The 13,858-nt window shown below is 35.1% G+C and overlaps 1 protein-coding gene across 1 annotated transcript in view; it reads right to left on the minus strand.

Moving 5' to 3' along the window:
- The window catches only part of LOC311436511 (uncharacterized protein), a 99,874-nt gene that overhangs the window by 59,509 nt on the left and 26,507 nt on the right, over positions 1–13,858 (minus strand). The window lies entirely within an intron of this gene.

Here is a 13,858-nt window from a genome sequence, read left to right on the forward strand (position 1 = left end):
AGAGCAACAGCATTAAGAGTGAATAAAGCATGTTTTAAGAGTTAAATATTCCTTGTCCTATTTTAAACTATTTCTTCTTGTGGTCAACTATGTATAGATGGAACTTTGCACAGCAAAATATGGAGCAATACTTAATTTTTGATTCTCCATGCTTAACAGTTATGTACTTGAATTCACAATTATTTGGACTGAGTAAATTAATTTTTGTAAAAAAATAAAAAGAAAGGGTCAGACTGACTAGGCTGCAACCTGAATGCATTAATCCAGAAAATATTACTTTCCAGGCTGTTGTTCATTCTTGGTAAAAAAACAGTGTCCAAGCTACTGTACACCTTTCATAAATACTCTAAAATATGGACTTAGTATGGCAAAATGCTCTCTGTGGAGCCTTTTGTCTATGACTACTAACAGCTAAAGGGAAAAAAAAAAGGAAAAAATACTGAGAAGATAATCTAGAAATTTTCCCCAAAACAACTGCACAGTAGATGTGAAATGAAAACTATTGTAATATTTCACACTTCATAGGGGTCAACTTGAAAGGTAAGTTTGTAGGGTATAATACAGTAACACTTCCTCAGTTGTGATGTGTTAAAGTTTTAAAGCTCATACTTGCTTACGCAAATTATATGGTATTTGTTCTCATGTAATGAGGTTATACATGACAAGAAGAGTCTCTTAAAGTTGTTTGGGAACAATATTAAAACTTTTGAAAGATAAGGTAATGACACGTCTTGATGACACAGCAACAAAGAAATGGTATTTCTATTGCAGTTCTTTCACGCTAACTTTACAAAAGAAACATCTGGTCGATTATATGCTTTCTACATTTCAGCCATGAAGTATTCCAATTAACTTCAAAGTCAAATGGATTACCAGAAAATATCCAAACTATGGAAATGTCACAAAGTAGACGAGCAACATCATCAACTTTTTGACTTTTTGTGAAAATTCACCAGATAGTTGTTAAGGATAAGGATTTGCATCACTCAGTGCAGAAGCTGTTTCCCTAAATAGGGGATAAAAAAAAAAGGAGATTTCTTTTTTTCAAGTTGGACTTTTCTGAAAGAAGAGTCTCCATCTTCATACAGAGGCAGCTTTGGTGTGAGCAAGGGCATACCTTTTTCCTCAGCAAAATTAACTGCAACAAGCCAGAAATTCTTAAGCTTCTTTGATAGTGAGAACACCATATGGAAAACAAGTTCAGACAGACTTGTAACTCCAAAAATGGGGTCTACATCTCATTTCTGGTTCTGAAAAAAATACCAAATACTGCACCCTCCTTCTTCTCTGCTAATACTGATTCTGCCTAATTACAAAAACACCTTGGGAAGAACCCTAACAAACATCAGGGGTAGGCTTAGAGCTTTAAAAGTGCCACTTTACCAGCAAGTAGTCATTCTTCTATTAAACAAATAGCGTCTATTAAACAAGAAGTCTCCACTTTTTAAAAGCTAAAATGTGTTTAAAACACATCCAGGTGTGCCCACTTCACAAGCTTGGATGCTAACTGACATTTAATACCTATAACGTCAGCAGATTTTGCATGGTTGTAAAAGGAGCGCAACTTGCTCCAGTCAAGTGACTGTCAGCTGAAGATGACCAGAAAGTTTATTTAGATGATTCTTAGTTTCTGCTACCTCCACTAAATAATGAATTTTCACTGTAAAACTCAAGAGGTTAGCAGAAAAGATTTGTTCTTAAGTCCTTTGTTGTCTGAATGAAATTAACCTAGTTTGCCCTAAAACTTCTGGTCTTTTTTGTATTGTATATGTATGTTCCAAAATGTAAATGTGCTCTTCCACAAGAACAATGTAAATTCATAGAAACTCATCTCTCTTTGGAGGTCAGATAAGAAACTCATTTTCCATGTACAATTAATCCCAAACTCATTTCTTACTTTAAAGGAAAATTCACTCTGTCCTGAGGGTGATTCTTCCTCAGATCTGTCCACTGGAGGAAACTGACCTCTGCATATAGATTTAGTTCCCTGAGGATCATCTACTACCAGCTTTTAACCAGCCTTTAACTTGTTATTTCAGTCTAGCCAATTAATGTCACATCCTGAATAAAAAGAAAGGTGAATTGACAGTTACTGAAAAATGCTAGTCTATGTTTGTGGTTTTGTAACCAGTAATCTCTGCTTCGAAAGTCCTTTTGCCCAGTATTGCATTATGAAGTCTAAAAATAACTTAGCCTCTATATTCACAGTCCTGGATAAGTTAAGTCACTAAATCAATGTTCAAAGCTTATAAATAAAAATGGCTTACTTTTTGGAAATGCTGAAGCCCCAAAACAATAAAATGCATAAATGTACATCATGTCTTAAAAGCAGCCCCACTGCTTTGTAGCCTGAATATGGTGCTGCATACATAATTTCAGACATTTAGATTTCAAATGTTTTCTGAAAAGTCTCCGCAAAGTCAGTGACAATCTTAAATAGGATTTTAGAGGCCTGATGGTTTTGCCAGTTGTATAGCTGCTTTCTAGAAAGTAGTGTTTTTCCAGCCAAAGTATTTTCAGAAGCGAGTATGATAGGATAGGCTGTAGGATACAATATTACTTGAGACTCAACTGCAGGTCTTCCTACCATGAATGCATGCAGTTTCCATTGACATTCAAAGAAGCTATGCATGTGCTAAAGTGCAAATCTTATTTGGCAAGTGACACTACCACACAGCATTGCAATCTACTGAGTACAGACGCAAATCCTGGTTTCATACTATTGCACTAACAAAGACCCCATTAGCTGACACTCCCTTCCCTCAACCAATCGTGTATATACTTGTTTTCATTTAAATATATTCCTGTGCAGGAAGGGCAGCAGAGGATAATTTATTTTCACATAAAAAGATGAGCAGCTATACTGATTAATGGGAACATAATTTTCATAACACTGGGATACTAAAAAGAGAAAGAAATGTGGGACAAGTTATGTAATATGTACTTACTGAAATATGCCGCATGTTTCCGAAAGGAGATTTGATCCTGATGTCTCTGAAGTTAACAGGACCCATGCCACTGAGGTAGACCTCAGTTGCTTTAAATCACAAATAAATTTCCCTTAATTTATTCTAATTTACAGCAAAATATTCTTGTGAGGATAGTATCAGGAACATATTAAGGAAGAAGAATGAAAAAATACTACACCCAACAGTAGAACACCCCATGCATGACATAATTTCTATTCCTACTTAATAAAGAACAGTATCATCCCTGTGACACTTAGAACTAAAACTTGGTGATACCAGTGAGAACGAGAGCTGCCTAGCCCAAAACAACGGGGGGTAAAGCAACATTAACATGTTTGCCCTTTGTCAGGACTGCAAGTTCTTCCATACTTGGAGACGCTAATCTGAATCACTTACAAAAAGCAACTCTACCCAGATGAACAAGTGTCTGGAAAGAAACCACTGTTACCTAAGATGACACTTCTTTTGGAACTGTGCTGAAGTTTCCAGGATAGCCTCATCTCAAGTCAAGGGCTTATAACGTCTGTAACATTTTTTCCTCAGGGCAGCAGGGATATCACATAATTTTTCCATTTTTCCTGTAAAACAGGACTAGGTGCCTGGTCATAGGTACTCATGCATGTCTGCAACAAGAAACTTTGATTTGCATTTTTAGATCAGGTCTACTAAGTCAATGGGTCACCTTCTGAAATTATATTACAGCCTACACAGTGACTTAGAAAGGGGATACCAAATTATCTGGGTCTCTTCTACTTCAGGTTGCAACTCAGCAAGGAGAGCAGCCTCCTGAGGGGTGATATTCTTCACCCTCCCTCTGCCATGGGGTTGTGGAGAGAGATGCTTCAATACTGCGACTCCAGTGAGGTGCTATGGGAGTGCAGGCAGGGTGGCTTGGAGAAAGCTCCTCTCTCAGTGACACAGCTGCTGCAGACAGTTTCACTGCTGCGTGACAGAGGGAACCAGAGACACAGGGCTCAGGAGCTGCACAGATATTGCTTGTCCTGAAGCCTGTTGCAAACTTGCAGTCCAAAGCCCATTCTGGGTATGCAGACAGTGTCATGTGCTTGGAGAGAGGCTGAGTATCTCCAATGAAACCAGACCCTGGTAGATGTGCTGGATGCTCCCTTACATCACCACACACAAGTTACCTCCTGGGCCAGAGGAGGCAAAATTTGAACCTACCTTAACTTTATAGCTTAACTTTATATTTAAACCTATAGCTTAATCTTGTGCGTCTCACAAGTTTACCCGCACATAACTTGCATTATCCACCAATGGTATAACAGTGCTTGTTATCGTAGCCAAGAAGGAAATTTGATACATTCGAAGTAAATTTGTTAGCAAGTATTTTTTATATCAGACCATGAACAAATATAACAGTAGAAAACATATAGAAAATAAAAAATACACTTAGAAAAAATATTTGGAAAATATATCAGATATGAGAATAATTTATGAAATTTATGAATTCATTAAGTTCATTTAACCCAGTTTGTCCTACTGTACTTGCACATGTTTAAAGGGAAATTAAGGAATATCTGATGAAAAAAGATAACAACCAAACAAACCAAGACTAACTTCCATTAGCTGCTACTTTAATTATCATAATTTATTCTCATAAAATATTTGCCAACATAAATGCAATTTATATTTAACCTGAGTACTTATGATATGGCATACCATGTGGTTGTGAAGCTGCAAGGCTGTACTATGATCTGGTCTCTGTATTTCCAGTGCTGAGAAGAACTGTGCCAAGGATTTCATAAAAGTGATGGAGACATTTTTTATTAGGAAAAAACAAACAAACAAACAAACAAAAAAAAAACAAAACACAAAACCTAGCTGCTTTCCTTAAGGAAGCTAAGGCAAACACTTTTCAGTTAATGGTTACAATCAAGTGGATGCTGATCCCTTCTAAAGTCTTGTGAGAGTAGTAATTAGAAGTTATGTTAGATTACATTTTTCATGAAGGCAAAGAAATCTGAAAACAAAAGAAGAAAATTCTAATTTGAAAGGTGATGACCTCTGAGTACAGTTTGTAGTTATAGAAGAGGGCAGTGCTCTTCCAGGAAGAATTCAGTTGGCTTAAAAATATACATATGAATAAACATATAGCCCAATAGGTTTTACACCCCAATACATTTACCAGTTGGGGGAAAGAATTAGAACAAGTGACTAATGAAACCCGAGACTCTAAAGGAACGTTGACATTGGTCATGGAACCAGAACTCCACTGAAATACTATGCAGAGCTCCAAGGCAAGATGATGAACTGTGCAGGGCACCAAACAATGGAGGAGCAAACTGAAACAATACTGAACACCTGGTTTTAGCAAAACAGTACAGAAAAACAGAGAAACCTAGAAGGCTACTGATGACTTGTTTCTCATGATTAGTCTTCGTGAAGCTGTTTTACATTATTTGTTTTTCTTTATTCCAAGGCTTTGCAATATGTCTTGTTTCTTTTATTTTTATCGTCTATATTCATTTGTTTATTTTATGTTACAAAAAACATGCTTGCTTTATATATTTGTTTCAGGAAGAAAAAAAGTGTTTAAAATAACTGAAATGCCAGTAATAAAACAGTTACTGTGTTAACCTTCTGTGGAGAGCTTCTTGCCGGATGGTGATGGTTACCATGAAGTATTAGTATCAGCCACAGAAATGTTTTCACAGCAGGGCTAGCTATGGCTGCCAGCCAGGCTGCCTGTTTTTGAAGTAAATCAAAATGTTGATAACTCTTCTCTTTCTCAAGGGTGGAAAAAAAAAAAAGGAAGCACTAAAGTAAGCTTTTCCACCTTATTTGTACTGCTTTTTTTTTATACAGCAGAGATTTCCTGCCAACTTCTTCCTAAGAAAATATTTGGCCACCTGATTTTTTTTTTTTTCTGATTGACTATTTCCTGCCAACACAATCCTTGTGAGTGCATGCCACAGTGTTCTTACTTAGCCATAATTTCAACTTCTCTGCTTTTACACACAGGTGATATTCTCAGTTTGGCAGTTTTTATGTTTAGTTTTGAAATAATTTCAGCATGAAAAGCTATATAAGCCATACTTAATAAACACAGGCTTGATACTGCTCATGCTTTGACAAATCAATTGGACAGAAAACCAGTTCAAATGCTCTTCCTAACTGTTCAAGTTTGTTTCTAGCTCTGGAAGCTTTTATTCCTTAAGATCACCTTACAAGTTGAAGCAGTCTGAAACTTGTGCTCCATCTTGTCCTTGGAATAATAACCCCATAAAAATCCAAGAAAGTATAAAATCAAACAGGTATTTATTGATAGTATCATGGGGTTATGTTTGTTTAAGCCACAAATTATTTTCCCAGATGATTATTCTCAGCTTTGTTTACCAGTACTTACCATTTTAAGGTTGATTTTAAAGTGGTGGAATATTATACTCTTGTTTATTTTTAAGGTTTCACACCATCCTGACTTAAAGACAGATGAAGTTTAAAACGAATATTAAGAAACTTTCCCTGCTCATAGCAGAAGATGTTGTCCTCTCTGAGTTAGTTTCAAACCACCAAACTTACAGAAGCTAATCAGAGTGACATTTTAAGCATGATGACTATGTTCAGAGGTGGTTGTTGAGAGAAGCTTTAAAACAACTTTTCAGATTAAATTTACCAGAAACAGGTTGAGGAATCCTTAAGAGTTATAGGACTGCTTAATCAGTGGAGTCACTTGAAAGTTAGCCCGTGAAACTGGAGAAACATTAGGTTTGAACCCCTCTATGGCTACACTAGTTTGGGTATCCTGATTATATGCCTATCATGCATGGGGTAGCCATGCTCGACTATGGACCTATTTCTGCTCTCACAAAAAGGAGCTGCTCTCAGCTATCCTTTATGGAGATTCCTCCAACTCACAGCAGTTTAGGTGAGAAAGAAGCCACATCCAAAGTTTTTGTCATCTGATGGCATTTCAGTAACTGAAATTCCTATTGAAAAGATACTTGCAAAATGAACACCACCAGCATCACTGAGTAAAATTAACAAGCTTGTGGTTGTCTGAAAAGATAGAAAAAATTAAATGGTTATGAAGAAGGTATATATATTTTCTCTAAGTCAGGACTGAGGAAGAGCAGCAAAGAAAAGCCAGAGCAGCAATGTTACTAAGATATCAGGATTTAATACCAAGTTTCAAAGTATTCTTTTCAGTTTCTAACTCCTGCATTCATTAGAATCCCACCTTTCCTTAAAAAGGAAAGTTTCTACTCACAGAAAACTGATAACATGACTGAAGTGCATACCGTAAAAAAGTCTGCATATACAACCCCCCGCCTCACCCCATTTTGAACTCCCTTTTGGAGTGGGAATGTAATACTGTACAAGTAATATGCAGTCAAATTATTATTGCTTTCATTAAAAAGGACAGTACAGGTATCTAAAGCTCACAAAATAAAAACAATCAGACATATGAATACTGTAGTGAGGGCATCTAAATATATTCACTGGATATGGAGAAAGGAAGCTAGAATTAAATGCAATATAGAAAAGACTTGTTTCCAAACAAATATCAACCTGCCAAAGACACACATATTTTGTTTGCTATGCAACATTTAAGAGGCAAGGCTTCACCCTTTAAGGGCTTCTCACACAGACCTAATATGTGCTTGTGACACTGTGTCAAACTGCAATGTTGTTATAAGCAGTGTGAAGACTTGCATCACTTGGATTAAAGAAAAAAATAAACAAACTACAAAAAGCAAGCAATATGTCAGCTTCACAGTGCAAAGGACCACCCATAGAAATGAGTGGGTTTTCAACTACCAATCGTCAGAAAATGCATGTTCTAAATTAAAGTTTCCTGGCCAGCTGCTGGCTCTGATTAAGTCTTTGACAGTACAGGCCTGTGTTTGTTGTCTTAGCTCTTGGGATTAAATTAGACTCTTAGCTTTCTGTGTTTGTTGTTTGTTTGTTTGGTTGGTTGGTTTTGTTTGTTTGTTTATTTTCTTTGTTTCTAAATGCCAATCTTTTAACTCTCAAAGACTGGAAGTAAAGCATGAAAGTGTGAGTCAAATATAAGCAATAAATCTGGAGCAGTTACCCCCAAATCCGTTGTCCATGAAACTAGAACCATCTCAGCAGTAACACAGCATCCCAGGGGCTGCTGCAGCAATTATAATGTTCTCAGCGAGAAGTAGAGGCAATGCTGTGCCTCCAGGAAGAAAGCAAGCTCTGCCCCATCACTACCCCGAATGGAAAATATATTTCGAATATGCATGTCCTAAATAGAGAAGTGTCCCACTGCATGGAAAAAAAATGCCGTTGAAGAAAAGTTCCTTGCTCCATGTACATTCTGTTATAGATTGTTTTCCTTTCACCAAATACAGACCACAGTCTCCAAATGAATTATAACCATCCAACCATTCATTTCAATGAAGGGAACTATTTAGCAAGTGGAAAATATGATGATTAAGCAAGCTGATGAACACGGACAGTATTTACCTGTCTTCTTCCTTAAGGTCATTTTATCTTACAGACAACAATTAAAACAGGAGGGTTTCTTTTTTATTTTATTTTCCAAGCTTTTAATGTAAATTGTTACTAGATACGATGTAGCAAAGGTAAATAATACAAAATATACCATTATGTTTCCTTTTAAGAAACTTGAGGTTCACCATGAGAATACTCAATCATGAAATGTCTACCTATGGATCCAGAAAAACGATGACAGTCTTTCGATCTTAAAAACAAAGGCAATGCTCCCAGTACTTCGAGAAGTTGATCAAATACATTTTACACTATCGAATGCTTTATATCAATACCTTAAACATACTGATCTCTTCCCAGTCTGTTCAATGCATCTATAGAAAAACTACCAATGCAGCACATACTTGCTAACCACTTTATTAGATACATATTAGAGTTTACTGAAACTCCTTATTAAAGTATTATTATATTATTCAATATTATTAATTATTTCAATATTAAGTATCAACATACAGACATAGAAGTGACTGAAAAGTATTTAAATATTTTTTTTTTCAATTGAAAAATGGATTTGGGTGAAATAGAGATTTTTACTGATACAGATTGACATAAAGACATATCCATAAAACCGGCTAGCTAGCAATTAAAAACAAAAAAGTGAAATGTAGATATTTTCATTTTCACCTAAAAAGGTGTATTTTAAGGCTACAAAATAAAAATACTTCATTGTTCAGATGCAAAAATAATGACTTTTTTTTTTTTTTTTCCCAAGCTAAACTTAAACCTGCATATATTATGTCTTTTTTCCATACTTCTCATATGTGGGGAGGTATGTTCCAGATAACTTTACAAATTCATTCAAATGAATTTGGATTCAGAAGTGAAAGTAGAGAACCCTGTAGTGCCTCTGTCAGAATGCAAGAAATACTTCATAAGAATTGTAGCAAAAATAGGTCTTACTTTCATTTATAACATGTCTGAGGTTTAGGTTACCTCAACTTTAGAATTTAGGTAATAGGATTGTAGGTCTATCTTCTTCAGTATTTGACTTGTACAAAAACATAACAAAGCTTCCTACTATTGAAAAAAAAAAAAGGAATAATAGTAAAAATGTCAATCAGTTAGATCACGCTAAGGTTGTGAAAAACAAGTCTGCAGATTTTCCTGAAGTTGACAAAACTGACAAAGAAGATTATTCCATGCATTCAAGGTGAAAATACAAGTTAGGAAGATCTGTGACAGAAAATGTGACAAGCCTCTACAGGATTTTGTTTCAGCAAACATAATAAAATATAGGCTTTCTTTAGTAACTTGTTGCTTGACAAATGGAACAAGCTTTTCCCTAATGTCAGTCTTTATTTACAATAATTTATTTATTACACACCCATTATCTGACTTTAGCATGAACAGAGCATGTTCCATACATATATGGAAATCCCTTATTTTTGCACTGCTTTATTGACCTCCACTTCTCTATTTTCTTCTAAACATAGACTGAAGTTAAAAAAAAAAAAATAAAAAATTGTAAAGTGGACTTCAAAGTAGATAAACCAATACAGAGGGGAGGATAGAGGAGGGGAGGGTTAAAGAAGTGGATGACTATGTAGTTCAAACCTTTTCCACTTGCCAGCCTGGGCTTCCTTTTAAGGACAATTACGCAATTTAGAGGAAGCAGTATGATGAGAAAGATCCCACAACAGCTGGAAAAGACAATACTAAAAGACTTACTCAGTTAAACAAAAATGACTTAATGGTAGAAGACAGGTAAATGTCCTTGTTCACAGGCTGACATAATCATCCCTGTTTGCCACTTGCTAAATAATACTTCCTCTCATTGAAATACATGGTTTGATTTTGTTATGATGTAACATGCTACTGTAATTATTTTGCTTTATTCATTATTATGACATTCAATTAGTCACATATACATATGAATAATGTTTTAGCAACTTGGTATATTTTATGGGACCTGAATTTGTTTGAGCATTATAAAAGAAAGTGGCATTTAGCAGCATCAGTTCTTGTTTTGCAGCTATGAGAGTTAAACATTCTTTATTCCAAATGCAGTGACAGATGCTTATTTTATTTGTTAATGACAAAATCTTGAGACAGTGGTAGTAAATTAAATTCTAGGATAATTATCATAAAATATCTTTTAAAGTTCAATTTCTGAATCATAAAGTTAACAGATAAAAGTATCTGTCAGTAAAGTTACATGTTCAGTCATCTGCAAGTTGATGTCGCTGCTTTTATTGTGGAACAAAATATGCTGTTGAAGTTCAACAATGCATATAAACAGCAATAATCAGCAACATATAAAACAAAAAAAAAAGTTTTAAAATAAATAAAAGTAGTAAAAACATTCTTAAGACTCTAATCAGAAGCACTTTGCCATAAACATTTGTACTTCTACATGAATAAGTAGGATGAATGCACAAAGAAATCAATAGGATGAACTTCCAAACATTTCAGTGTTTTTGCCCACGTTTTTTTCCTCGTGGCCACCAAATGTGACATGTGATACTCTTACACTATTTCCATTACCAAGATACTAAAATATTGCAAACAAAATCAGAAATGGCTTCTGGATGCATAACCGAAAGCTTGTGAAAATCACAAATGAAATATATGTGTGTAACTGAAATACGCGAATACTGTGTCTTTGTGAAGGCCAAACAGGAGCTCCTGGATTTTCTAAGTGCTGGAAACAAAGCTGAAAGAGTAGAAACTAATTCCAGTATCAATTACAACAAAAAGCAAAACATGAATCTAAAAGGCTAACTGGTGGGATTGTTAAATAATGGTTACTTCTTTCTAGGGGTTATCTATTTTCAAACAAATTACACAAAAAAATAAGATTGAAAGACAAATCTAAACTCATCAAGTTCATACCTATGTCCTCAGGTGGGAATCAGTATGTCTAAATTATGTGCTATTAAAAATTGCCAAAAAATGTATTTCCATAACATTGGTCCAATGCCAGCTATCCTCCCAGAAAGAAAGTTCTTAATATTTTGTTTATGCTTCTGTTATAAAATAAATTGATTATTTCTTAATTCACATTCTGTGAACGAGATCAGAGTCCAGATTACAGAATTATTTCACATGTTAAGAGACTGCTATTATGACCCCTCTCCTTCTTGTCCTCTAAGCCAAAATAACTAAATCCTTTTCTTCTGTCCTCACAGGTAATAATCCTTAGCATGTGTTGCCTGGATTTTATTCAGTTCTTGACATCTTTACATCTTATTTAATGACAATCAAAATGTTCCAGCTCCTCAGTGGCAGAAAAATGAGACTATCTTCCTTTTGGTATTATGTTCACATAGCTCAAAATATCTGCCTTTTTTTTGTACTGCCCTAGTAACTAATATTTATTTTGTAATTCAATGTAAATACTCTGCCACATTATTTGTGTAGTTATTCCTTAGTTTCTTTCTCTGAAATTGATTTTTCTTTCTTATATGCAACTAATTGCATTTTATTTCTTAGGTAAATTTTATTGATTTTGAATAATTTAATCTATTTTTCAGTGCAATTTTGAGTGGGAATCCTACCATATTCAAGAGTTTGCAGTTATCCAGAAGTAACAGATGGCATAATTGTATATGCTTGTACAATACTCTAAAAGCATGATTCATCTTGCTCATGTATTTTTTATTCTATCTAAAAACTAGTAAATGGAAATTGTAATAGACTAAACCCTGGACTATTGGGGATTGGCAATAGCAATCCCCGTCTTTGGGATGCCTCTTCATATATCTTCCTAGATCAAAAATTCAAGCTTAAAGACAAGTGTCAATCAGTTGTATCTCCATTTCAAAATTTCATTTGGATATGGTCTTCTGAATTGCATTGACTTTTTCCCCATTCATCAAGCTAATTAAATGTTTAAATTCTTTCCTGCAGACTGCTTGTAATTTTCCTAGGTTGGCACTTAACTGAGATTCTTGGCTTCATCACTGAAGTTATTAATGAAAACATTGATGAGCATGAACCCTTGACAGACTCTTTCAATTTCATTTGACAGCTTGGTGGCGAATCACTAATTCCTAGAGTACAAGTTTCCAATGAGTTGTGTAGGAGTTTAAAGAACATTTGTTCTTTCATTTGCTTAAGAAAATGTGGCATATTATCAAAAACCTTACAAAAGTCAAAATATTTATGCCTACTGCTTACCCCCTTCTATCATAGGCCAACAACTACTGTCAAATAAAGAAAATGAATTGGTTTCATAAATTTGTATTGGTAGTTTCCTACCAGCTTATTATCCTGCTAGTGCTTAGAAACTGATGATTCAGTCATTTATATTTGGGGTGAATAAAAGAGATGTAAATCTGTTTCCTCTACAACACTTTCCTCTTTTGATACCAAAAGAAAAATGTAAGTTAAAGCAACACTCATCTTTCTTGTATGTATGGAAAGTAAAAATTCAGTAAATGTTCTGTGATGACATGCATCTTTGTAGCTCTTGTCACCTCAGCCTAGTTTCTGAAAGTCTTGGAAAAATGTGCCCGGAATTACAGAGTAACTAACATTGGATGAGACTTCTGGGGGCTCAGTTCCCTGTTTAATGTGGGGCCTACTACGTTTGCACATGGCTTTGGCCAGTCAGGTTTTCAGGAGACACAAAAAGGAACTATTTGGGTTGAATTAAAACAGGATGCGGTAACATACTTCACATTAAATTGTTCTGTCTTCCCTTTGGTTTCATTATCCTTCCTGTTCATATTCTGCAACTTCTCAAATACGTAGCAGGAACTGAAAGGTTCATTGTGTGCTTCTTTAATTCACTTATTTTGTGGGAGAGAGAAGGGGGGCTTAATTTTTTATTTCAAGAGTATCTAGAGATCCACCCTAATTTTCCCTTCACTTTGCTGGAGAAATCATTGAAGGCCTCCTGACAAACAGATGGACAGCAATCTTGCCCATTAGTGAAACTGATAAGATTCAACCAAGACTTTGATCATGTTTGCTGGTAGCTGATCCAAGCACAATAAACTGAGAAAATAATTACTGACAGGTAACAAGAGCAGGTAGATTGTGATAGTGAGGATTAGAATGAACATCTCTTTGGGGCAGAGATGTCTAGGATCTCAGAAAAATGTTTTGCAAAGCTAAGTCTAGGAACAGAAATCTAGAGGGGGGAAAAAAAAAGTAATTTTTTGGTTGAACACAAATGCTTTCAGGACATTAAATCAGGCACATACATCGCATCTGTCTCAGAGTGCTTGCTGTTTGTAAAGTTATGCACACTGTGTTGATGTATTTTATTATTCTCCAGATTCAATTTACAGGCAGAATTCCTTTCTCCTGTCATATTGTCAGGATCCTGTCAGGATCCAAGCAATTTTCTTTTTCAATACTCCAAGCCAAAAAAGACCATAATTTTCCAGAAGAAATAGAAACTTCACAGAGCAAAGCCAAATCCTAATAAGAAATACAAA

Source organism: Aythya ferina, assembly GCF_964211825.1.
Source record: "Aythya ferina genome assembly, chromosome: 4".
Classification (NCBI taxonomy): domain Eukaryota; kingdom Metazoa; phylum Chordata; class Aves; order Anseriformes; family Anatidae; genus Aythya; species Aythya ferina.